We start from the raw sequence: 18,459 nt of genomic DNA, 5'->3' as shown, positions 1-18,459 counted from the left end.
TCACAATGTTCTATTAAGAATGGATGTGGAAAAATAGGGACTGTCTTCGTTGTCTCTAAGGATATAAAAAAAAGCCTCAATCGCAATAATGAAGTCACAACCTGAAGCAAGATTTTCTTCTTACAATTACTTAACTCAAGAACTATTATTTTGTAACCTTGTTTTAATACTGTTTTTTCTGACTCTGACGTGAATTGAACACGCAACCTTCTGATCTGGAGTCAGACGCGCTACCATTGCGCCACAGAGTCCGTAGCTATACAACTGCGTAAGACTGGGACCCAGAGTAGTTTAAGTTATTACTACATGTGTACCTGACCCGAATCCAAAAGGCACGTTAGGGATGTTAGGCGCATGTGATAACACCTAAAATAAGGAAGTACTCTTAACTTCAGGGCAAGACTTGCGATTCAGACGAGTTTGGTTTGTTCTCTGCAGTAAAGAGCATTAAGGATGAGCTATTTCGAGTGTCTTTGTAAAAAATGAAACAAGCGGAAATTGCACTGACAACATTAGTTACACTCCAACAATGGGCTCAACCGGGATTTGAACCTAAAGCAAGAATCATGCCACTAGACCATTGAGCCTCTATGTCCCGTGCATTTTATTATATCCATAGAGACGAAGAAGACAGTTCCTATCTTTAACATTAGTTACACTTTAATAATGGGCTCAACCGGGATTTGAACCCGGGGCCTCTCGCACCCAAAGCGAGAATCATGCCACTAGACCATTGAGCCTCCATGTCACATGCAACATGTCACAATGTTCTATTAAGAATGGATTTGGAAAAATAGGGACTGTCTTCGTTGCCTCTAAGGATATAAAAAAAGCCTCAGTACGCAATAATGAAGTCACAACCTGAAGCAAGATTTTCTTCTTACAATTACTTCACTCAAGAACTATTATTTTGTAACCATGTTTTAGTACTGTTTCTTCTGACTCTGACTTGAATTGAACACGCAACCTTCTGATCTGGAGTCAGACGCGCTACCATTGCGCCACAGAGTCCGTAGCTATACAACTGCGTAAGACTGGGACCCAGAGTAGTTAAGTTATTACTACATGTGTGCCTGACCCGAATCCAAAATGCACGTAAGGGATGTTAGGCGCATGTGATAACATCTACAATAAGGAAGTACTCTTAACTTCAGGGGAAGACTTGCGATTCAGTCTACTTTGGTTTGTTCTCTGCAGTAAATAGCATTAAGGATGTGCTATTTCGAGTGTCTTTCTAAAAAATGAAACAAGCGGAAATTGCACTGACAACATTAGTTACACTCCAACAATGGGCTCAACCGGGATTTGAACCTGAAGCAAGAATCATGCCACTAGACCATTGAGCCTCTATGTCCCGTGCATTTTATTATATCCATAGAGACGAAGAAGACAGTCCCTATCTTTAACATTAGTTACACTTTAATAATGGGCTCAACCGGGATTTGAACCCGGGACCTCTCGCACCCAAAGCGAGAATCATGCCACTAGACCATTGAGCCTTCATGTCACATGCAACATGTCACAATGTTCTATTAAGAATGGCTTTGGAAAAATAGGGACTGTCTTCGTTGTCTCTAAGGATATAAAAAACAGCCTCAGTACGCAATAATGAAGTCACAACAATAATGAAGTCACATTTTTTCTAAAAAATGAAACAAGCGGAAATTGCACTGACAACATTAGTTACACTCCAACAATGGGCTCAACCGGGATTTGAACCTGAAGCAAGAATCATACCACTAGACCATTGAGCCTCTATGTCCCGTGCATTTTATTATATCCATAGAGACGAAGAAGACAGTCCCTATCTTTAACATTAGTTACACTTTAATAATGGGCTCAACCGGGATTTGAACCCGGGACCTCTCGCACCCAAAGCGAGAATCATGCCACTAGACCATTGAGCCTTCATGTCACATGCAACATGTCACAATGTTCTATTAAGAATGGCTTTGGAAAAATAGGGACTGTCTTCGTTGTCTCTAAGGATATAAAAAACAGCCTCAGTACGCAATAATGAAGTCACAACCTGGAGCAAGATTTTCTTCTTACAATTACTTCACTCAAGAACCATTATTTTGTAACCATGTTTTAATACTGTTTTTTCTGACTCTGACGTGAATTGAACACGCAACCTTTTGATCTGGAGTCAGACGCGCTACCATTGCGCCACAGAGTCCGTAGCTATACAACTGCGTAAGACTGGGACCCAGATTAGTTAAGTTATTACTACATGTGTGCCTGACCCGAATCCAAAATGCACGTTAGGGATGTTAGGCGCATGTGATAACACCTACAATAAGGAAGTACTCTTAACTTCAGGGCAAGACTTGCGATTCAGTCGAGTTTGGTTTGTTTTCTGCAGTAAATAGCATTAAGGATGTGCTATTTCGAGTGTCTCTGTAAAAAATGAAACAAGCGGAAATTGCACTGACAACATTAGTTGCACTCCAACAATGGGCTCAACCGGGATTTGAACCTAAAGCAAGAATCATGCCACTAGACCATTGAGCCTCTATGTCCCGTGCATTTTATTATATCCATAGAGACGAAGAAGACAGTCCCTATCTTTAACATTAGTTACACTTTAATAATGGGCTCAACCGGGATTTGAACCCGGGACCTCTCGCACCCAAAGCGAGAATCATGCCACTAGACCATTGAGCCTTCATGTCACATGCAACATGTCACAATGTTCTATTAAGAATGGCTTTGGAAAAATAGGGACTGTCTTCGTTGTCTCTAAGGATATAAAAAACAGCCTCAGTACGCAATAATGAAGTCACAACCTGGAGCAAGATTTTCTTCTTACAATTACTTCACTCAAGAACCATTATTTTGTAACCATGTTTTAATACTGTTTTTTCTGACTCTGACGTGAATTGAACACGCAACCTTTTGATCTGGAGTCAGACGCGCTACCATTGCGCCACAGAGTCCGTAGCTATACAACTGCGTAAGACTGGGACCCAGATTAGTTAAGTTATTACTACATGTGTGCCTGACCCGAATCCAAAATGCACGTTAGGGATGTTAGGCGCATGTGATAACACCTACAATAAGGAAGTACTCTTAACTTCAGGGCAAGACTTGCGATTCAGTCGAGTTTGGTTTGTTTTCTGCAGTAAATAGCATTAAGGATGTGCTATTTCGAGTGTCTCTGTAAAAAATGAAACAAGCGGAAATTGCACTGACAACATTAGTTGCACTCCAACAATGGGCTCAACCGGGATTTGAACCTAAAGCAAGAATCATGCCACTAGACCATTGAGCCTCTATGTCCCGTGCATTTTATTATATCCATAGAGACGAGAAGACAGTCCCTATCTTTAACATTAGTTACACTTTAATAATGGGCTCAACCGGGATTTGAACCCGGGACCTCTCGCACCCAAAGCGAGAATCATGCCACTAGACCATTGAGCCTCCATGTCACATGCAACATGTCACAATATTCTATTAAGAATGGCTTTGGAAAAATAGGGACTGTCTTCGTTGTCTCTAAGGATATAAAAAAAGCCTCAGTACGCAATAATGAAGTCACAACCTGGAGCAAGATTTTCTTCTTACAATTACTTCACTCAAGAACCATTATTTTGTAACCATGTTTTAATACTGTTTTTTCTGACTCTGACGTGAATTGAACACGCAACCTTCTGATCTGGAGTCAGACGCGCTACCATTGCGCCACAGAGTCCGTAGCTATACAACTGCGTAAGACTGGGACCCAGAGTAGTTTAAGTTATTACTACATGTGTACCTGACCCGAATCCAAAAGGCACGTTAGGGATGTTAGGCGCATGTGATAACACCTACAATAAGGAAGTACTCTTAACTTCAGGGCAAGACTTGCGATTCAGTCTAGTTTGGTTTGTTCTCTGCAGTAAATAGCATTAAGGATGTGCTATTTCGAGTGTCTTTCTAAAAAATGAAACAAGCGGAAATTGCACTGACAACATTAGTTACACTCCAACAATGGGCTCCACTGGGATTTGAACCTAAAGCAAGAATCATGCCACTAGACCATTGAGCCTCTATGTCCCGTGCATTTTATTATATCCATAGAGACGAAGAAGACAGTCCCTATCTTTAACATTAGTTACACTTTAATAATGGGCTCAACCGGGATTTGAACCCGGGACCTCACGCACCCAAAGCGAGAATCATGCCACTAGACCATTGAGCCTCCATGTCATATGCAACATATCACAATGTTCTATTAAGAATGGATTTGGAAAAATAGGGACTGTCTTCGTTGTCTCTAAGGATATAAAAAAAAGCCTCAATCGCAATAATGAAGTCACAACCTGAAGCAAGATTTTCTTCTTACAATTACTTAACTCAAGAACTATTATTTTGTAACCTTGTTTTAATACTGTTTTTTCTGACTCTGACGTGAATTGAACACGCAACCTTCTGATCTGGAGTCAGACGCGCTACCATTGCGCCACAGAGTCCGTAGCTATACAACTGCGTAAGACTGGGACCCAGAGTAGTTTAAGTTATTACTACATGTGTACCTGACCCGAATCCAAAAGGCACGTTAGGGATGTTAGGCGCATGTGATAACACCTAAAATAAGGAAGTACTCTTAACTTCAGGGCAAGACTTGCGATTCAGACGAGTTTGGTTTGTTCTCTGCAGTAAAGAGCATTAAGGATGAGCTATTTCGAGTGTCTTTGTAAAAAATGAAACAAGCGGAAATTGCACTGACAACATTAGTTACACTCCAACAATGGGCTCAACCGGGATTTGAACCTAAAGCAAGAATCATGCCACTAGACCATTGAGCCTCTATGTCCCGTGCATTTTATTATATCCATAGAGACGAAGAAGACAGTCCCTATCTTTAACATTAGTTACACTTTAATAATGGGCTCAACCGGGATTTGAACCCGGGACCTCACGCACCCAAAGCGAGAATCATGCCACTAGACCATTGAGCCTCCATGTCACATGCAACATGTCACAATGTTCTATTAAGAATGGATTTGGAAAAATAGGGACTGTCTTCGTTGCCTCTAAGGATATAAAAAAAGCCTCAGTACGCAATAATGAAGTCACAACCTGAAGCAAGATTTTCTTCTTACAATTACTTCACTCAAGAACTATTATTTTGTAACCATGTTTTAGTACTGTTTCTTCTGACTCTGACTTGAATTGAACACGCAACCTTCTGATCTGGAGTCAGACGCGCTACCATTGCGCCACAGAGTCCGTAGCTATACAACTGCGTAAGACTGGGACCCAGAGTAGTTAAGTTATTACTACATGTGTGCCTGACCCGAATCCAAAATGCACGTAAGGGATGTTAGGCGCATGTGATAACATCTACAATAAGGAAGTACTCTTAACTTCAGGGGAAGACTTGCGATTCAGTCTACTCTGGTTTGTTCTCTGCAGTAAATAGCATTAAGGATGTGCTATTTCGAGTGTCTTTCTAAAAAATGAAACAAGCGGAAATTGCACTGACAACATTAGTTACACTCCAACAATGGGCTCAACCGGGATTTGAACCTGAAGCAAGAATCATGCCACTAGACCATTGAGCCTCTATGTCCCGTGCATTTTATTATATCCATAGAGACGAAGAAGACAGTCCCTATCTTTAACATTAGTTACACTTTAATAATGGGCTCAACCGGGATTTGAACCCGGGACCTCTCGCACCCAAAGCGAGAATCATGCCACTAGACCATTGAGCCTTCATGTCACATGCAACATGTCACAATGTTCTATTAAGAATGGCTTTGGAAAAATAGGGACTGTCTTCGTTGTCTCTAAGAATATAAAAAACAGCCTCAGTACGCAATAATGAAGTCACAACCTGGAGCAAGATTTTCTTCTTACAATTACTTCACTCAAGAACCATTATTTTGTAACCATGTTTTAATACTGTTTTTTCTGACTCTGACGTGAATTGAACACGCAACCTTTTGATCTGGAGTCAGACGCGCTACCATTGCGCCACAGAGTCCGTAGCTATACAACTGCGTAAGACTGGGACCCAGATTAGTTAAGTTATTACTACATGTGTGCCTGACCCGAATCCAAAATGCACGTTAGGGATGTTAGGCGCATGTGATAACACCTACAATAAGGAAGTACTCTTAACTTCAGGGCAAGACTTGCGATTCAGTCGAGTTTGGTTTGTTTTCTGCAGTAAATAGCATTAAGGATGTGCTATTTCGAGTGTCTCTGTAAAAAATGAAACAAGCGGAAATTGCACTGACAACATTAGTTGCACTCCAACAATGGGCTCAACCGGGATTTGAACCTAAAGCAAGAATCATGCCACTAGACCATTGAGCCTCTATGTCCCGTGCATTTTATTATATCCATAGAGACGAGAAGACAGTCCCTATCTTTAACATTAGTTACACTTTAATAATGGGCTCAACCGGGATTTGAACCCGGGACCTCTCGCACCCAAAGCGAGAATCATGCCACTAGACCATTGAGCCTCCATGTCACATGCAACATGTCACAATATTCTATTAAGAATGGCTTTGGAAAAATAGGGACTGTCTTCGTTGTCTCTAAGGATATAAAAAAAGCCTCAGTACGCAATAATGAAGTCACAACCTGGAGCAAGATTTTCTTCTTACAATTACTTCACTCAAGAACCATTATTTTGTAACCATGTTTTAATACTGTTTTTTCTGACTCTGACGTGAATTGAACACGCAACCTTCTGATCTGGAGTCAGACGCGCTACCATTGCGCCACAGAGTCCGTAGCTATACAACTGCGTAAGACTGGGACCCAGAGTAGTTTAAGTTATTACTACATGTGTACCTGACCCGAATCCAAAAGGCACGTTAGGGATGTTAGGCGCATGTGATAACACCTACAATAAGGAAGTACTCTTAACTTCAGAGCAAGACTTGCGATTCAGTCGAGTTTGGTTTGTTCTCTGCAGTAAATAGCATTAAGGATGTGCTATTTCGAGTGTCTTTCTAAAAAATGAAACAAGCGGAAATTGCACTGACAACATTAGTTACACTCCAACAATGGGCTCCACTGGGATTTGAACCTAAAGCAAGAATCATGCCACTAGACCATTGAGCCTCTATATCCCGTGCATTTTATTATATCCATAGAGACGAAGAAGACAGTCCCTATCTTTAACATTAGTTACACTTTAATAATGGGCTCAACCGGGATTTGAACCCGGGACCTCTCGCACCCAAAGCGAGAATCATGCCACTAGACCATTGAGCCTCCATGTCACATGCAACATGTCACAATGTTCTATTAAGAATGGATTTGGAAAAATAGGGACTGTCTTCGTTGTCTCTAAGGATATAAAAAAAGCCTCAATCGCAATAATGAAGTCACAACCTGAAGCAAGATTTTCTTCTTACAATTACTTAACTCAAGAACTATTATTTTGTAACCTTGTTTTAATACTGTTTTTTCTGACTCTGACGTGAATTGAACACGCAACCTTCTGATCTGGAGTCAGACGCGCTACCATTGCGCCACAGAGCCCGTAGCTATACAACTGCGTAAGACTGGGACCCAGAGTAGTTTAAGTTATTACTACATGTGTACCTGACCCGAATCCAAAAGGCACGTTAGGGATGTTAGGCGCATGTGAAATCACCTAAAATAAAGAAGTACTCTTAACTTCAGGGCAAGACTTGCGATTCAGTCGAGTTTGGTTTGTTCTCTGCAGTAAAGAGCATTAAGGATGAGCTATTTCGAGTGTCTTTGTAAAAAATGAAACAAGCGGAAATTGCACTGACAACATTAGTTACACTCCAACAATGGGCTCAACCGGGATTTGAACCTAAAGCAAGAATCATGCCACTAGACCATTGAGCCTCTATGTCCCGTGCATTTTATTATATCCATAGAGACGAAGAAGACAGTCCCTATCTTTAACATTAGTTACACTTTAATAATGGGCTCAACCGGGATTTGAACCCGGGACCTCTCGCACCCAAAGCGAGAATCATGCCACTAGACCATTGAGCCTCCATGTCACATGCAACATGTCACAATGTTCTATTAAGAATGGATTTGGAAAAATAGGGACTGTCTTCGTTGTCTCTAAGGATATAAAAGAAAGCCTCAATCGCAATAATGAAGTCACAACCTGAAGCAAGATTTTCTTCTTACAATTACTTAACTCAAGAACTATTATTTTGTAACCTTGTTTTAATACTGTTTTTTCTGACTCTGACGTGAATTGAACACGCAACCTTCTGATCTGGAGTCAGACGCGCTACCATTGCGCCACAGAGTCCGTAGCTATACAACTGCGTAAGACTGGGACCCAGAGTAGTTTAAGTTATTACTACATGTGTACCTGACCCGAATCCAAAAGGCACGTTAGGGATGTTAGGCGCATGTGAAATCACCTAAAATAAAGAAGTACTCTTAACTTCAGGGCAAGACTTGCGATTCAGACGAGTTTGGTTTGTTCTCTGCAGTAAAGAGCATTAAGGATGAGCTATTTCGAGTGTCTTTGTAAAAAATGAAACAAGCGGAAATTGCACTGACAACATTAGTTACACTCCAACAATGGGCTCAACCGGGATTTGAACCTAAAGCAAGAATCATGCCACTAGACCATTGAGCCTCTATGTCCCGTGCATTTTATTATATCCATAGAGACGAAGAAGACAGTCCCTATCTTTAACATTAGTTACACTTTAATAATGGGCTCAACCGGGATTTGAACCCGGGACCTCTCGCACCCAAAGCGAGAATCATGCCACTAGACCATTGAGCCTCCATGTTACATGCAACATGTCACAATGTTCTATTAAGAATGGATTTGGAAAAATAGGGACTGTCTTCGTTGTCTCTAAGGATATAAAAAAAAGCCTCAATCGCAATAATGAAGTCACAACCTGAAGCAAGATTTTCTTCTTACAATTACTTAACTCAAGAACTCTTATTTTGTAACCTTGTTTTAATACTGTTTTTTCTGACTCTGACGTGAATTGAACACGCAACCTTCTCATCTGGAGTCAGACGCGCTACCATTGCGCCACAGAGTCCGTAGCTATACAACTGCGTAAGACTGGGACCCAGAGTAGTTTAAGTTATTACTACATGTGTACCTGACCCGAATCCAAAAGGCACGTTAGGGATGTTAGGCGCATGTGATAACACCTAAAATAAGGAAGTACTCTTAACTTCAGGGCAAGACTTGCGATTCAGACGAGTTTGGTTTGTTCTCTGCAGTAAAGAGCATTAAGGATGAGCTATTTCGAGTGTCTTTGTAAAAAATGAAACAAGCGGAAATTGCACTGACAACATTAGTTACACTCCAACAATGGGCTCAACCGGGATTTGAACCTAAAGCAAGAATCATGCCACTAGACCATTGAGCCTCTATGTCCCGTGCATTTTATTATATCCATAGAGACGAAGAAGACAGTCCCTATCTTTAACATTAGTTACACTTTAATAATGGGCTCAACCGGGATTTGAACCCGGGACCTCTCGCACCCAAAGCGAGAATCATGCCACTAGACCATTGAGCCTCCATGTCACATGCAACATGTCACAATGTTCTATTAAGAATGGATTTGGAAAAATAGGGACTGTCTTCGTTGTCTCTAAGGATATAAAAAAAAGCCTCAGTACGCAATAATGAAGTCACAACCTGAAGCAAGATTTTCTTCTTACAATTACTTAACTCAAGAACTATTATTTTGTAACCATGTTTTAATACTGTTTTTTCTGGCTCTGACTTGAATTGAACACGCAAACTTCTGATCTGGAGTCAGACGCGCTACCATTGCGCCACAGAGTCCGTAGCTATACAACTGCGTAAGACTGGGACCCAGAGTAGTTTAAGTTATTACTACATGTGTACCTGACCCGAATCCAAAAGGCACGTTAGGGATGTTAGGCGCATGTGAAATCACCTAAAATAAAGAAGTACTCTTAACTTCAGGGCAAGACTTGCGATTCAGTCGAGTTTGGTTTGTTCTCTGCAGTAAAGAGCATTAAGGATGAGCTATTTCGAGTGTTTTTGTAAAAATGAAACAAGCGGAAATTGCACTGACAACATTAGTTACACTCCAACAATGGGCTCAACCGGGATTTGAACCTAAAGCAAGAATCATGCCACTAGACCATTGAGCCTCTATGTCCCGTGCCTTTTATTATATCCATAGAGACGAAGAAGACAGTCCCTATCTTTAACATTAGTTACACTTTAATAATGGGCTCAACCGGGATTTGAACCCGGGACCTCTCGCACCCAAAGCGAGAATCATGCCACTAGACCATTGAGCCTCCATGTCACATGCAACATGTCACAATGTTCTATTAAGAATGGATTTGGAAAAATAGGGACTGTCTTCGTTGTCTCTAAGGATATAAAAAAAAGCCTCAGTACGCAATAATGAAGTCACAACCTGAAGCAAGATTTTCTTCTTACAATTACTTCACTCAAGAACTATTATTTTGTAAGCATGTTTTAGTACTGTTTCTTCTGACTCTGACTTGAATTGAACACGCAACCTTTTGATCTGGAGTCAGACGCGCTACCATTGCGCCACAGAGTCCGTAGCTATACAACTGCGTAAGACTGGGACCCAGAGTAGTTAAGTTATTACTACATGTGTGCCTGAACCGAATCCAAAATGCACGTAAGGGATGTTAGGCGCATGTGATAACATCTACAATAAGGAAGTACTCTTAACTTCAGGGGAAGACTTGCGATTCAGTCTACTTTGGTTTGTTCTCTGCAGTAAATAGCATTAAGGATGTGCTATTTCGAGTGTCTTTCTAAAAAATGAAACAAGCGGAAATTGCACTGACAACATTAGTTACACTCCAACAATGGGCTCAACCGGGATTTGAACCTGAAGCAAGAATCATGCCACTAGACCATTGAGCCTCTATGTCCCGTGCATTTTATTATATCCATAGAGACGAAGAAGACAGTCCCTATCTTTAACATTAGTTACACTTTAATAATGGGCTCAACCGAGATTTGAACCCGGGACCTCTCGCACCCAAAGCGAGAATCATGCCACTAGACCATTGAGCCTTCATGTCACATGCAACATGTCACAATGTTCTATTAAGAATGGCTTTGGAAAAATAGGGACTGTCTTCGTTGTGTCTAAGGATATAAAAAACAGCCTCAGTACGCAATAATGAAGTCACAACCTGGAGCAAGATTTTCTTCTTACAATTACTTCACTCAAGAACCATTATTTTGTAACCATGTTTTAATACTGTTTTTTCTGACTCTGACGTGAATTGAACACGCAACCTTTTGATCTGGAGTCAGACGCGCTACCATTGCGCCACAGAGTCCGTAGCTATACAACTGCGTAAGACTGGGACCCAGATTAGTTAAGTTATTACTACATGTGTACCTGACCCGAATCCAAAAGGCACGTTAGGGATGTTAGGCGCATGTGATAACACCTAAAATAAGGAAGTACTCTTAACTTCAGGGCAAGACTTGCGATTCAGACGAGTTTGGTTTGTTCTCTGCAGTAAAGAGCATTAAGGATGAGCTATTTCGAGTGTCTTTGTAAAAAATGAAACAAGCGGAAATTGCACTGACAACATTAGTTACACTCCAACAATGGGCTCAACCGGGATTTGAACCTAAAGCAAGAATCATGCCACTAGACCATTGAGCCTCTATGTCCCGTGCATTTTATTATATCCATAGAGACGAAGAAGACAGTCCCTATCTTTAACATTAGTTACACTTTAATAATGGGCTCAACCGGGATTTGAACCCGGGACCTCTCGCACCCAAAGCGAGAATCATGCCACTAGACCATTGAGCCTCCATGTCACATGCAACATGTCACAATGTTCTATTAAGAATGGATTTGGAAAAATAGGGACTGTCTTCGTTGTCTCTAAGGATATAAAAAAAAGCCTCAGTACGCAATAATGAAGTCACAACCTGAAGCAAGATTTTCTTCTTACAATTACTTAACTCAAGAACTATTATTTTGTAACCATGTTTTAATACTGTTTTTTCTGGCTCTGACTTGAATTGAACACGCAAACTTCTGATCTGGAGTCAGACGCGCTACCATTGCGCCACAGAGTCCGTAGCTATACAACTGCGTAAGACTGGGACCCAGAGTAGTTTAAGTTATTACTACATGTGTACCTGACCCGAATCCAAAAGGCACGTTAGGGATGTTAGGCGCATGTGAAATCACCTAAAATAAAGAAGTACTCTTAACTTCAGGGCAAGACTTGCGATTCAGTCGAGTTTGGTTTGTTCTCTGCAGTAAAGAGCATTAAGGATGAGCTATTTCGAGTGTTTTTGTAAAAATGAAACAAGCGGAAATTGCACTGACAACATTAGTTACACTCCAACAATGGGCTCAACCGGGATTTGAACCTAAAGCAAGAATCATGCCACTAGACCATTGAGCCTCTATGTCCCGTGCCTTTTATTATATCCATAGAGACGAAGAAGACAGTCCCTATCTTTAACATTAGTTACACTTTAATAATGGGCTCAACCGGGATTTGAACCCGGGACCTCTCGCACCCAAAGCGAGAATCATGCCACTAGACCATTGAGCCTCCATGTCACATGCAACATGTCACAATGTTCTATTAAGAATGGATTTGGAAAAATAGGGACTGTCTTCGTTGTCTCTAAGGATATAAAAAAAAGCCTCAGTACGCAATAATGAAGTCACAACCTGAAGCAAGATTTTCTTCTTACAATTACTTCACTCAAGAACTATTATTTTGTAAGCATGTTTTAGTACTGTTTCTTCTGACTCTGACTTGAATTGAACACGCAACCTTTTGATCTGGAGTCAGACGCGCTACCATTGCGCCACAGAGTCCGTAGCTATACAACTGCGTAAGACTGGGACCCAGAGTAGTTAAGTTATTACTACATGTGTGCCTGAACCGAATCCAAAATGCACGTAAGGGATGTTAGGCGCATGTGATAACATCTACAATAAGGAAGTACTCTTAACTTCAGGGGAAGACTTGCGATTCAGTCTACTTTGGTTTGTTCTCTGCAGTAAATAGCATTAAGGATGTGCTATTTCGAGTGTCTTTCTAAAAAATGAAACAAGCGGAAATTGCACTGACAACATTAGTTACACTCCAACAATGGGCTCAACCGGGATTTGAACCTGAAGCAAGAATCATGCCACTAGACCATTGAGCCTCTATGTCCCGTGCATTTTATTATATCCATAGAGACGAAGAAGACAGTCCCTATCTTTAACATTAGTTACACTTTAATAATGGGCTCAACCGAGATTTGAACCCGGGACCTCTCGCACCCAAAGCGAGAATCATGCCACTAGACCATTGAGCCTTCATGTCACATGCAACATGTCACAATGTTCTATTAAGAATGGCTTTGGAAAAATAGGGACTGTCTTCGTTGTGTCTAAGGATATAAAAAACAGCCTCAGTACGCAATAATGAAGTCACAACCTGGAGCAAGATTTTCTTCTTACAATTACTTCACTCAAGAACCATTATTTTGTAACCATGTTTTAATACTGTTTTTTCTGACTCTGACGTGAATTGAACACGCAACCTTTTGATCTGGAGTCAGACGCGCTACCATTGCGCCACAGAGTCCGTAGCTATACAACTGCGTAAGACTGGGACCCAGATTAGTTAAGTTATTACTACATGTGTACCTGACCCGAATCCAAAAGGCACGTTAGGGATGTTAGGCGCATGTGATAACACCTAAAATAAGGAAGTACTCTTAACTTCAGGGCAAGACTTGCGATTCAGACGAGTTTGGTTTGTTCTCTGCAGTAAAGAGCATTAAGGATGAGCTATTTCGAGTGTCTTTGTAAAAAATGAAACAAGCGGAAATTGCACTGACAACATTAGTTACACTCCAACAATGGGCTCAACCGGGATTTGAACCTAAAGCAAGAATCATGCCACTAGACCATTGAGCCTCTATGTCCCGTGCATTTTATTATATCCATAGAGACGAAGAAGACAGTCCCTATCTTTAACATTAGTTACACTTTAATAATGGGCTCAACCGGGATTTGAACCCGGGACCTCTCGCACCCAAAGCGAGAATCATGCCACTAGACCATTGAGCCTCCATGTCACATGCAACATGTCACAATGTTCTATTAAGAATGGATTTGGAAAAATAGGGACTGTCTTCGTTGTCTCTAAGGATATAAAAAAAAGCCTCAGTACGCAATAATGAAGTCACAACCTGAAGCAAGATTTTCTTCTTACAATTACTTAACTCAAGAACTATTATTTTGTAACCATGTTTTAATACTGTTTTTTCTGGCTCTGACTTGAATTGAACACGCAAACTTCTGATCTGGAGTCAGACGCGCTACCATTGCGCCACAGAGTCCGTAGCTATACAACTGCGTAAGACTGGGACCCAGAGTAGTTTAAGTTATTACTACATGTGTACCTGACCCGAATCCAAAAGGCACGTTAGGGATGTTAGGCGCATGTGAAATCACCTAAAATAAAGAAGTACTCTTAACTTCAGGGCAAGACTTGCGATTCAGTCGAGTTTGGTTTGTTCTCTGCAGTAAAGAGCATTAAGGATGAGCTATTTCGAGTGTTTTTGTAAAAATGAAACAAGCGGAAATTGCACTGACAACATTAGTTACACTCCAACAATGGGCTCAACCGGGATTTGAACCTAAAGCAAGAATCATGCCACTAGACCATTGAGCCTCTATGTCCCGTGCCTTTTATTATATCCATAGAGACGAAGAAGACAGTCCCTATCTTTAACATTAGTTACACTTTAATAATGGGCTCAACCGGGATTTGAACCCGGGACCTCTCGCACCCAAAGCGAGAATCATGCCACTAGACCATTGAGCCTCCATGTCACATGCAACATGTCACAATGTTCTATTAAGAATGGATTTGGAAAAATAGGGACTGTCTTCGTTGTCTCTAAGGATATAAAAAAAAGCCTCAGTACGCAATAATGAAGTCACAACCTGAAGCAAGATTTTCTTCTTACAATTACTTCACTCAAGAACTATTATTTTGTAAGCATGTTTTAGTACTGTTTCTTCTGACTCTGACTTGAATTGAACACGCAACCTTTTGATCTGGAGTCAGACGCGCTACCATTGCGCCACAGAGTCCGTAGCTATACAACTGCGTAAGACTGGGACCCAGAGTAGTTAAGTTATTACTACATGTGTGCCTGAACCGAATCCAAAATGCACGTAAGGGATGTTAGGCGCATGTGATAACATCTACAATAAGGAAGTACTCTTAACTTCAGGGGAAGACTTGCGATTCAGTCTACTTTGGTTTGTTCTCTGCAGTAAATAGCATTAAGGATGTGCTATTTCGAGTGTCTTTCTAAAAAATGAAACAAGCGGAAATTGCACTGACAACATTAGTTACACTCCAACAATGGGCTCAACCGGGATTTGAACCTGAAGCAAGAATCATGCCACTAGACCATTGAGCCTCTATGTCCCGTGCATTTTATTATATCCATAGAGACGAAGAAGACAGTCCCTATCTTTAACATTAGTTACACTTTAATAATGGGCTCAACCGGGATTTGAACCCGGGACCTCTCGCACCCAAAGCGAGAATCATGCCACTAGACCATTGAGCCTTCATGTCACATGCAACATGTCACAATGTTCTATTAAGAATGGCTTTGGAAAAATAGGGACTGTCTTCGTTGTGTCTAAGGATATAAAAAACAGCCTCAGTACGCAATAATGAAGTCACAACCTGGAGCAAGATTTTCTTCTTACAATTACTTCACTCAAGAACCATTATTTTGTAACCATGTTTTAATACTGTTTTTTCTGACTCTGACGTGAATTGAACACGCAACCTTTTGATCTGGAGTCAGACGCGCTACCATTGCGCCACAGAGTCCGTAGCTATACAACTGCGTAAGACTGGGACCCAGATTAGTTAAGTTATTACTACATGTGTGCCTGACCCGAATCCAAAATGCACGTTAGGGATGTTAGGCGCATGTGATAACACCTACAATAAGGAAGTACTCTTAACTTCAGGGCAAGACTTGCGATTCAGTCGAGTTTGGTTTGTTTTCTGCAGTAAATAGCATTAAGGATGTGCTATTTCGAGTGTCTCTGTAAAAAATGAAACAAGCGGAAATTGCACTGACAACATTAGTTGCACTCCAACAATGGGCTCAACCGGGATTTGAACCTAAAGCAAGAATCATGCCACTAGACCATTGAGCCTCTATGTCCCGTGCATTTTATTATATCCATAGAAACGAGAAGACAGTCCCTATCTTTAACATTAGTTACACTTTAATAATGGGCTCAACCGGGATTTGAACCCGGGACCTCTCGCACCCAAAGCGAGAATCATGCCACTAGACCATTGAGCCTCCATGTCACATGCAACATGTCACAATATTCTATTAAGAATGGCTTTGGAAAAATAGGGACTGTCTTCGTTGTCTCTAAGGATATAAAAAAAGCCTCAGTACGCAATAATGAAGTCACAACCTGGAGCAAGATTTTCTTCTTACAATTACTTCACTCAAGAACCATTATTTTGTAACCATGTTTTAATACTGTTTTTTCTGACTCTGACGTGAATTGAACACGCAACCTTCTGATCTGGAGTCAGACGCGCTACCATTGCGCCACAGAGTCCGTAGCTATACAACTGCGTAAGACTGGGACCCAGAGTAGTTTAAGTTATTACTACATGTGTACCTGACCCGAATCCAAAAGGCACGTTAGGGATGTTAGGCGCATGTGATAACACCTACAATAAGGAAGTACTCTTAACTTCAGGGCAAGACTTGCGATTCAGTCTAGTTTGGTTTGTTCTCTGCAGTAAATAGCATTAAGGATGTGCTATTTCGAGTGTCTTTGTAAAAAATGAAACAAGCGGAAATTGCACTGACAACATTAGTTGCACTCCAACAATGGGCTCAACCGGGATTTGAACCTAAAGCAAGAATCATGCCACTAGACCATTGAGCCTCTATGTCCCGTGCATTTTATTATATCCATAGAGACGAAGAAGACAGTCCCTATCTTTAACATTAGTTACACTTTAATAATGGGCTCAACCGGGATTTGAACCCGGGACCTCACGCACCCAAAGCGAGAAGCATGCCACTAGACCATTGAGCCTTCATGTCACATGCAACATGTCACAATGTTCTATTAAGAATGGCTTTGGAAAAATAGGGACTGTCTTCGTTGTGTCTAAGGATATAAAAAACAGCCTCAGTACGCAATAATGAAGTCACAACCTGGAGCAAGATTTTCTTCTTACAATTACTTAACTCAAGAACTATTATTTTGTAACCTTGTTTTAATACTGTTTTTTCTGACTCTGACGTGAATTGAACACGCAACCTTCTGATCTGGAGTCAGACGCGCTACCATTGCGCCACAGAGTCCGGAGCTATACAACTGCGTAAGACTGGGACCCAGAGTAGTTTAAGTTATTACTACATGTGTGCCTGACCCGAATCCAAAATGCACGTAAGGGATGTTAGGCGCATGTGATAACATCTACAATAAGGAAGTACTCTTAACTTCAGGGGAAGACTTGCGATTCAGTCTACTTTGGTTTGTTCTCTGCAGTAAATAGCATTAAGGATGTGCTATTTCGAGTGTCTTTCTAAAAAATGAAACAAGCGGAAATTGCACTGACAACATTAGTTACACTCCAACAATGGGCTCAACCGGGATTTGAACCTGAAGCAAGAATCATGCCACTAGACCATTGAGCCTCTATGTCCTGTGCATTTTATTATATCCATAGAGACGAAGAAGACAGTCCCTATCTTTAACATTAGTTACACTTTAATAATGGGCTCAACCGGGATTTGAACACGGGACCTCTCGCACCCAAAGCGAGAATCATGCCACTAGACCATTGAGCCTTCATGTGACATGCAACATGTCACAATGTTCTATTAAGAATGGCTTTGGAAAAATAGGGACTGTCTTCGTTGTCTCTAAGGATATAAAAAACAGCCTCAGTACGCAATAATGAAGTCACAACCTGGAGCAAGATTTTCTTCTTACAATTACTTCACTCAAGAACCATTATTTTGTAACCATGTTTTAATACTGTTTTTTCTGACTCTGACGTGAATTGAACACGCAACCTTTTGATCTGGAGTCAGACGCGCTACCATTGCGCCACAGAGTCCGTAGCTATACAACTGCGTAAGACTGGGACCCAGATTAGTTAAGTTATTACTACATGTGTGCCTGACCCGAATCCAAAATGCACGTTAGGGATGTTAGGCGCATGTGATAACACCTACAATAAGGAAGTACTCTTAACTACAGGGCAAGACTTGCGATTCAGTCGAGTTTGGTTTGTTTTCTGCAGTAAATAGCATTAAGGATGTGCTATTTCGAGTGTCTTTGTAAAAAATGAAACAAGCGGAAATTGCACTGACAACATTAGTTGCACTCCAACAATGGGCTCAACCGGGATTTGAACCTAAAGCAAGAATCATGCCACTAG

The 18,459-nt window shown here is 41.1% G+C and overlaps 47 non-coding genes across 47 annotated transcripts; all 47 read right to left on the bottom strand.

Annotated features, from left to right (window-relative positions):
• Window positions 1-179: 179 nt before the first annotated feature.
• Window positions 180-251, bottom strand: Trnaw-cca (transfer RNA tryptophan (anticodon CCA)). The gene has a single exon. It is a non-coding gene; the product is annotated as a tRNA-Trp (tRNA).
• Window positions 252-668: 417 nt separating this feature from the next.
• Window positions 669-740, bottom strand: Trnap-ugg (transfer RNA proline (anticodon UGG)). Its single transcript has one exon. It is a non-coding gene; the product is annotated as a tRNA-Pro (tRNA).
• A 199-nt stretch (window positions 741-939) lies between these two features.
• Trnaw-cca (transfer RNA tryptophan (anticodon CCA)) lies at window positions 940-1,011 on the bottom strand. The gene has a single exon. It is a non-coding gene; the product is annotated as a tRNA-Trp (tRNA).
• Window positions 1,012-1,427: 416 nt separating this feature from the next.
• On the bottom strand, window positions 1,428-1,499 carry Trnap-ugg (transfer RNA proline (anticodon UGG)). The gene has a single exon. It is a non-coding gene; the product is annotated as a tRNA-Pro (tRNA).
• A 336-nt stretch (window positions 1,500-1,835) lies between these two features.
• Window positions 1,836-1,907, bottom strand: Trnap-ugg (transfer RNA proline (anticodon UGG)). The gene has a single exon. It is a non-coding gene; the product is annotated as a tRNA-Pro (tRNA).
• Window positions 1,908-2,107: 200 nt separating this feature from the next.
• Window positions 2,108-2,179, bottom strand: Trnaw-cca (transfer RNA tryptophan (anticodon CCA)). The gene has a single exon. It is a non-coding gene; the product is annotated as a tRNA-Trp (tRNA).
• A 416-nt stretch (window positions 2,180-2,595) lies between these two features.
• Window positions 2,596-2,667, bottom strand: Trnap-ugg (transfer RNA proline (anticodon UGG)). Its single transcript has one exon. It is a non-coding gene; the product is annotated as a tRNA-Pro (tRNA).
• A 200-nt stretch (window positions 2,668-2,867) lies between these two features.
• On the bottom strand, window positions 2,868-2,939 carry Trnaw-cca (transfer RNA tryptophan (anticodon CCA)). Its single transcript has one exon. It is a non-coding gene; the product is annotated as a tRNA-Trp (tRNA).
• Window positions 2,940-3,354: 415 nt separating this feature from the next.
• Window positions 3,355-3,426, bottom strand: Trnap-ugg (transfer RNA proline (anticodon UGG)). Its single transcript has one exon. It is a non-coding gene; the product is annotated as a tRNA-Pro (tRNA).
• A 199-nt stretch (window positions 3,427-3,625) lies between these two features.
• Window positions 3,626-3,697, bottom strand: Trnaw-cca (transfer RNA tryptophan (anticodon CCA)). Its single transcript has one exon. It is a non-coding gene; the product is annotated as a tRNA-Trp (tRNA).
• Window positions 3,698-4,114: 417 nt separating this feature from the next.
• Window positions 4,115-4,186, bottom strand: Trnap-ugg (transfer RNA proline (anticodon UGG)). Its single transcript has one exon. It is a non-coding gene; the product is annotated as a tRNA-Pro (tRNA).
• Window positions 4,187-4,385: 199 nt separating this feature from the next.
• Trnaw-cca (transfer RNA tryptophan (anticodon CCA)) lies at window positions 4,386-4,457 on the bottom strand. Its single transcript has one exon. It is a non-coding gene; the product is annotated as a tRNA-Trp (tRNA).
• A 417-nt stretch (window positions 4,458-4,874) lies between these two features.
• On the bottom strand, window positions 4,875-4,946 carry Trnap-ugg (transfer RNA proline (anticodon UGG)). The gene has a single exon. It is a non-coding gene; the product is annotated as a tRNA-Pro (tRNA).
• Window positions 4,947-5,145: 199 nt separating this feature from the next.
• Window positions 5,146-5,217, bottom strand: Trnaw-cca (transfer RNA tryptophan (anticodon CCA)). Its single transcript has one exon. It is a non-coding gene; the product is annotated as a tRNA-Trp (tRNA).
• Window positions 5,218-5,633: 416 nt separating this feature from the next.
• Trnap-ugg (transfer RNA proline (anticodon UGG)) lies at window positions 5,634-5,705 on the bottom strand. Its single transcript has one exon. It is a non-coding gene; the product is annotated as a tRNA-Pro (tRNA).
• A 200-nt stretch (window positions 5,706-5,905) lies between these two features.
• Window positions 5,906-5,977, bottom strand: Trnaw-cca (transfer RNA tryptophan (anticodon CCA)). The gene has a single exon. It is a non-coding gene; the product is annotated as a tRNA-Trp (tRNA).
• Window positions 5,978-6,392: 415 nt separating this feature from the next.
• Trnap-ugg (transfer RNA proline (anticodon UGG)) lies at window positions 6,393-6,464 on the bottom strand. The gene has a single exon. It is a non-coding gene; the product is annotated as a tRNA-Pro (tRNA).
• Window positions 6,465-6,663: 199 nt separating this feature from the next.
• Trnaw-cca (transfer RNA tryptophan (anticodon CCA)) lies at window positions 6,664-6,735 on the bottom strand. Its single transcript has one exon. It is a non-coding gene; the product is annotated as a tRNA-Trp (tRNA).
• A 417-nt stretch (window positions 6,736-7,152) lies between these two features.
• Window positions 7,153-7,224, bottom strand: Trnap-ugg (transfer RNA proline (anticodon UGG)). The gene has a single exon. It is a non-coding gene; the product is annotated as a tRNA-Pro (tRNA).
• A 198-nt stretch (window positions 7,225-7,422) lies between these two features.
• Window positions 7,423-7,494, bottom strand: Trnaw-cca (transfer RNA tryptophan (anticodon CCA)). The gene has a single exon. It is a non-coding gene; the product is annotated as a tRNA-Trp (tRNA).
• Window positions 7,495-7,911: 417 nt separating this feature from the next.
• Window positions 7,912-7,983, bottom strand: Trnap-ugg (transfer RNA proline (anticodon UGG)). The gene has a single exon. It is a non-coding gene; the product is annotated as a tRNA-Pro (tRNA).
• Window positions 7,984-8,182: 199 nt separating this feature from the next.
• Window positions 8,183-8,254, bottom strand: Trnaw-cca (transfer RNA tryptophan (anticodon CCA)). Its single transcript has one exon. It is a non-coding gene; the product is annotated as a tRNA-Trp (tRNA).
• A 417-nt stretch (window positions 8,255-8,671) lies between these two features.
• Trnap-ugg (transfer RNA proline (anticodon UGG)) lies at window positions 8,672-8,743 on the bottom strand. The gene has a single exon. It is a non-coding gene; the product is annotated as a tRNA-Pro (tRNA).
• A 199-nt stretch (window positions 8,744-8,942) lies between these two features.
• Window positions 8,943-9,014, bottom strand: Trnaw-cca (transfer RNA tryptophan (anticodon CCA)). The gene has a single exon. It is a non-coding gene; the product is annotated as a tRNA-Trp (tRNA).
• A 417-nt stretch (window positions 9,015-9,431) lies between these two features.
• Trnap-ugg (transfer RNA proline (anticodon UGG)) lies at window positions 9,432-9,503 on the bottom strand. The gene has a single exon. It is a non-coding gene; the product is annotated as a tRNA-Pro (tRNA).
• Window positions 9,504-9,703: 200 nt separating this feature from the next.
• On the bottom strand, window positions 9,704-9,776 carry Trnaw-cca (transfer RNA tryptophan (anticodon CCA)). The gene has a single exon. It is a non-coding gene; the product is annotated as a tRNA-Trp (tRNA).
• A 415-nt stretch (window positions 9,777-10,191) lies between these two features.
• Trnap-ugg (transfer RNA proline (anticodon UGG)) lies at window positions 10,192-10,263 on the bottom strand. The gene has a single exon. It is a non-coding gene; the product is annotated as a tRNA-Pro (tRNA).
• A 200-nt stretch (window positions 10,264-10,463) lies between these two features.
• Trnaw-cca (transfer RNA tryptophan (anticodon CCA)) lies at window positions 10,464-10,535 on the bottom strand. Its single transcript has one exon. It is a non-coding gene; the product is annotated as a tRNA-Trp (tRNA).
• A 416-nt stretch (window positions 10,536-10,951) lies between these two features.
• Window positions 10,952-11,023, bottom strand: Trnap-ugg (transfer RNA proline (anticodon UGG)). The gene has a single exon. It is a non-coding gene; the product is annotated as a tRNA-Pro (tRNA).
• Window positions 11,024-11,223: 200 nt separating this feature from the next.
• Window positions 11,224-11,295, bottom strand: Trnaw-cca (transfer RNA tryptophan (anticodon CCA)). Its single transcript has one exon. It is a non-coding gene; the product is annotated as a tRNA-Trp (tRNA).
• A 416-nt stretch (window positions 11,296-11,711) lies between these two features.
• On the bottom strand, window positions 11,712-11,783 carry Trnap-ugg (transfer RNA proline (anticodon UGG)). The gene has a single exon. It is a non-coding gene; the product is annotated as a tRNA-Pro (tRNA).
• A 200-nt stretch (window positions 11,784-11,983) lies between these two features.
• On the bottom strand, window positions 11,984-12,056 carry Trnaw-cca (transfer RNA tryptophan (anticodon CCA)). The gene has a single exon. It is a non-coding gene; the product is annotated as a tRNA-Trp (tRNA).
• A 415-nt stretch (window positions 12,057-12,471) lies between these two features.
• On the bottom strand, window positions 12,472-12,543 carry Trnap-ugg (transfer RNA proline (anticodon UGG)). Its single transcript has one exon. It is a non-coding gene; the product is annotated as a tRNA-Pro (tRNA).
• A 200-nt stretch (window positions 12,544-12,743) lies between these two features.
• Window positions 12,744-12,815, bottom strand: Trnaw-cca (transfer RNA tryptophan (anticodon CCA)). Its single transcript has one exon. It is a non-coding gene; the product is annotated as a tRNA-Trp (tRNA).
• Window positions 12,816-13,231: 416 nt separating this feature from the next.
• On the bottom strand, window positions 13,232-13,303 carry Trnap-ugg (transfer RNA proline (anticodon UGG)). The gene has a single exon. It is a non-coding gene; the product is annotated as a tRNA-Pro (tRNA).
• A 200-nt stretch (window positions 13,304-13,503) lies between these two features.
• On the bottom strand, window positions 13,504-13,575 carry Trnaw-cca (transfer RNA tryptophan (anticodon CCA)). The gene has a single exon. It is a non-coding gene; the product is annotated as a tRNA-Trp (tRNA).
• Window positions 13,576-13,991: 416 nt separating this feature from the next.
• Trnap-ugg (transfer RNA proline (anticodon UGG)) lies at window positions 13,992-14,063 on the bottom strand. The gene has a single exon. It is a non-coding gene; the product is annotated as a tRNA-Pro (tRNA).
• Window positions 14,064-14,263: 200 nt separating this feature from the next.
• Trnaw-cca (transfer RNA tryptophan (anticodon CCA)) lies at window positions 14,264-14,336 on the bottom strand. Its single transcript has one exon. It is a non-coding gene; the product is annotated as a tRNA-Trp (tRNA).
• A 415-nt stretch (window positions 14,337-14,751) lies between these two features.
• Window positions 14,752-14,823, bottom strand: Trnap-ugg (transfer RNA proline (anticodon UGG)). The gene has a single exon. It is a non-coding gene; the product is annotated as a tRNA-Pro (tRNA).
• Window positions 14,824-15,023: 200 nt separating this feature from the next.
• Window positions 15,024-15,095, bottom strand: Trnaw-cca (transfer RNA tryptophan (anticodon CCA)). Its single transcript has one exon. It is a non-coding gene; the product is annotated as a tRNA-Trp (tRNA).
• A 416-nt stretch (window positions 15,096-15,511) lies between these two features.
• On the bottom strand, window positions 15,512-15,583 carry Trnap-ugg (transfer RNA proline (anticodon UGG)). The gene has a single exon. It is a non-coding gene; the product is annotated as a tRNA-Pro (tRNA).
• A 200-nt stretch (window positions 15,584-15,783) lies between these two features.
• Window positions 15,784-15,855, bottom strand: Trnaw-cca (transfer RNA tryptophan (anticodon CCA)). Its single transcript has one exon. It is a non-coding gene; the product is annotated as a tRNA-Trp (tRNA).
• A 415-nt stretch (window positions 15,856-16,270) lies between these two features.
• Trnap-ugg (transfer RNA proline (anticodon UGG)) lies at window positions 16,271-16,342 on the bottom strand. Its single transcript has one exon. It is a non-coding gene; the product is annotated as a tRNA-Pro (tRNA).
• Window positions 16,343-16,541: 199 nt separating this feature from the next.
• On the bottom strand, window positions 16,542-16,613 carry Trnaw-cca (transfer RNA tryptophan (anticodon CCA)). Its single transcript has one exon. It is a non-coding gene; the product is annotated as a tRNA-Trp (tRNA).
• Window positions 16,614-17,302: 689 nt separating this feature from the next.
• On the bottom strand, window positions 17,303-17,374 carry Trnaw-cca (transfer RNA tryptophan (anticodon CCA)). Its single transcript has one exon. It is a non-coding gene; the product is annotated as a tRNA-Trp (tRNA).
• Window positions 17,375-17,791: 417 nt separating this feature from the next.
• Trnap-ugg (transfer RNA proline (anticodon UGG)) lies at window positions 17,792-17,863 on the bottom strand. The gene has a single exon. It is a non-coding gene; the product is annotated as a tRNA-Pro (tRNA).
• Window positions 17,864-18,063: 200 nt separating this feature from the next.
• Trnaw-cca (transfer RNA tryptophan (anticodon CCA)) lies at window positions 18,064-18,135 on the bottom strand. Its single transcript has one exon. It is a non-coding gene; the product is annotated as a tRNA-Trp (tRNA).
• Window positions 18,136-18,459: the final 324 nt, after the last annotated feature.

This window comes from Hydractinia symbiolongicarpus, chromosome 1 (genome assembly GCF_029227915.1).
Source record: "Hydractinia symbiolongicarpus strain clone_291-10 chromosome 1, HSymV2.1, whole genome shotgun sequence".
NCBI lineage: Eukaryota > Metazoa > Cnidaria > Hydrozoa > Anthoathecata > Hydractiniidae > Hydractinia > Hydractinia symbiolongicarpus.
The sequence above is the reverse complement of the archived record's forward strand: the minus strand, read 5'-3'. Positions and strand labels throughout refer to the sequence as shown.